The sequence below is a fragment of the Otolemur garnettii genome, unplaced genomic scaffold, assembly GCF_000181295.1.
Source record: "Otolemur garnettii isolate 467f Iridium unplaced genomic scaffold, OtoGar3 scaffold00285, whole genome shotgun sequence".
Classification (NCBI taxonomy): Eukaryota; Metazoa; Chordata; class Mammalia; order Primates; family Galagidae; genus Otolemur; species Otolemur garnettii.
This window is the reverse complement of record NW_003852680.1, coordinates 35,291-38,350: the sequence shown is the minus strand read 5'-3', so window position 1 is coordinate 38,350 and position 3,060 is coordinate 35,291. Positions and strand designations below refer to the sequence as shown.

The 3,060-nt window shown below is 39.7% G+C and overlaps 1 pseudogene; it reads left to right on the top strand.

Annotated features, from left to right (window-relative positions):
* The first annotated feature begins 637 nt into the window (after positions 1-637).
* Positions 638-1,842, top strand: LOC100956460 (annotated as a pseudogene).
* Positions 1,843-3,060: the final 1,218 nt, after the last annotated feature.

Below are 3,060 nucleotides of genomic sequence, written 5' to 3'. Positions count from 1 at the left end.
AACAGTGGGCAAGGAACCTGTATTTGCATCACATACTCTAATGTTCCATGGGCCAAAACAAATCAAATGGTAAATCCTATTTCATTGACTGGGCATACTGTGTCAAGGCTTGAATGAAGGGAAGCCTGTGGCTAAGAAGTGTTATTGCAGCAGTGTACTGCTAGGAATATATGTAGTGGACATTTTTCTTCTGTATACTCATGGTCAAAAAATGTTGGGTTGCCAGATACATGCTTTCCATGCTCATCAGGTCTATAAAAGTAGTATACACTATAGTGGAAACACTCAAGAGACCCTGTATGGAATCCCTGTTTAATAGGGAAATACTTAAAATAGCCCAAGTATATTTCTGTAACATTAATTTTGTGAAGACACAGTATTTCTTTGGTTTAAGTTATTAAACTATTAACTGTCCTTAGGTGACAGTAATTGTTGATAAATCAGTAGGTAATGTATGTTTTATGAACCCCCAAATAAGTTGTATGTCTGATCTCTACCAGTTAACTTTGTAGTAGATGTATCTTCAGTGGCGTCTTTGTTGTTGCTTGAGGGATAAAGAACTGTTCGCCCCCTTCTCCCTCTCCTCCCTTTTATCCTTAGGGTTTGGTAGCAGCAGGGACTTCCTGGGGCACAGTATATGGCCCTGGATTTAAAGAGTTTGGACTCCATGCCCTGTCACAACCAGCAAGTAAATTCTGCCTCAACCCCAAGCCTGGAGTTGCTGCAACCTGGCGACCCATTCCTGGATCATGCTGGGGAAAATAGTGCCTCCAAGGCTAAGCTGACTCTCCATACAGGGCAAGCTCATTCTAGCATGCCAGCTGCACAACAAGACTCTGAGGCCTGCAGAGGTACCAGCTTCAACTCTGAAGACTGCAGTGGTAGTGTTGACTGTAGCAACTGTGAAGCACTAGCTGGCAACTTCCTCCTAGGAGACTGTGAACTCTCCTGGCAGATTGGGACGTAACTTAAATTGCTGCCTTGGAATGATTAGATCTGGGAGCTGCAGACCATCATCTAGGACAAGATGGCCAGTGAGGGGACTTCAAGTGAAGATCATTTGATCAGACTTGTGGAAGAGTGATCAAATCAGCAGCCATATAAAGAATACATGGTGACCACTCCAACAGGGTACAAGTATGATGGAGTGAAATTTGAGAAGGGAAATTGTGGAGTCAGCATACTGAGAAGCGGTGAGCCAATGGAATAAGTTTTTATGAGACTGCTGTTGGTCCATTTGAATTGGAAAGATCCTAATTCAGAATGATGAGGAGACACAAAGAGCTAAAGTATGTTATGTCATCTCCCCCCCTTCCCCCAGACTTTACTGGATAAAAGTCCTTCTGATGTATCCAGTTCTCAGCACTGGAAATACTGTACTTAAAGCTGTAAAGGTTCTTATAGAACATGGACTTCAACCTATTATTATTGTACTCAGTTTGTTCTCTACTCCTTATGGTGTAAATCTATTATTCAAAAGTTTCGGGGCTTGGTGCCTGTGTCTCAAATGGCTAAGGCACCAGCCACATACACCTAAGGTGACCAAGTTTGAATCTAGCCTGGACCCGCCAAAACAACGACAGCTGCAACCAAAAAAATAGCCGGGCACTGTGGCGGGTGCCTGTGGTCCCAGCTACTTGGGAGGCTGAGGCAGGAGACTTGCTTGAGCCCAGGAGTTAGAGGTTGCTGTGAGCTGTGATGCCATGGTACTCTACCCAGGGGGACAGCTTGAGGTTCTGTCTCAAAAAAAAAAAAAAAAAGTTTCGGGAGATCACCATTTCAGCTAAAGTTCATCTTGTTGCTCCTACACATTTTGGACAGAAATACTTTGGAACAGACTAAATTACTGAAGCAAAATGACTTATCTGTATAATGCTGCTTACTATAGTCATGTTTTCAGTTTCTACTTTTCTAATTTGAGAAAAGACAGAGACAGATGCATTGAAGATCCTTTTAATTTTGGAAGTGGGTATGTTTGAGGTTTATCTTATTTGGTTATTACTTGGCTTTTGGCACCAAATTTAACCATGAAGCATGTAAAACTCTTAGGAAAAAATGTGAATTTTAATAGTATCTTAATGGAAATCACTGAATCCTCAGTACATTAAAATTGTTCCTCTTGTTCTGGAGTTGCTTGCAGCCACAAATAAAATTCAAATGAGAGTCAGTGCTTTTCCCACTGTAGTATGTATTTTGTTTAGTTAATTTTTAGCTCTAGGAAGGTTTCATGTATGTAGTTGTCACCTTCCTCTACTTACTTTTTGGCAAGTACTTGATAGTAACTGGGAGAGAAGAAAAACGTATACCCTTTGGAACTTTACATTTCCATTAGTATCCTCAATTAGCAGACCCATAATGTATGGTTAATTCTTTAGGCAGGCTGTTCTTCATGGCTCCTTTTCCAAACTGCATTGTGGCAGGTGCCTTACCAAGCTGAAATGTAGTAAAGAAGATGGCAGGGCATGTTCAGTAATTGGAACTGTAATACTAATTTACATATCATGAACCAGAGATGGCTGGATGCTGATAAGTGAGAGCCAAGTACTGTTAATATCATCACTTCTCTCCAAAGGAATTGGTGGTGGTTTTTCTTAGATGTGGAGGAAAGGGAGGTTTCTTGCTGGATTTCATGTCCAATCAGTTAAAATGCTTCATTTTTAATTTGGATGCTTCCATTAGAGGTTTTTCATTTGGAAGTTAGTTATTTTGAATGTTTGTTAATTGTAGAGGCATTAAAATGGAGGAAAAAACATACTATGCTTTTTTAAAAAAAGCTATTTGCCCCTGAGGAGGCTAAGTGTTTTAATTAATTAATTTATTTATTTATTATTAAATCATAGCTGTGTACACTAATGTAATTATGGGGTACAGTGTGCTGGTTTTACATAGAATTTGAAATACTTTCATCAAACAGTTTAACAAAGTCTTCACCATTTTTGTTTTTCCTTGTCTTTTCAAGTTAATGTGTTGATAGTTGAGGATTGGAGAATCTAGGACCAAGCAACAGCCATTCTCTTGTTAATCTACTCCATTTGTCTTCTCTTCCAGTGATGTTTCTAT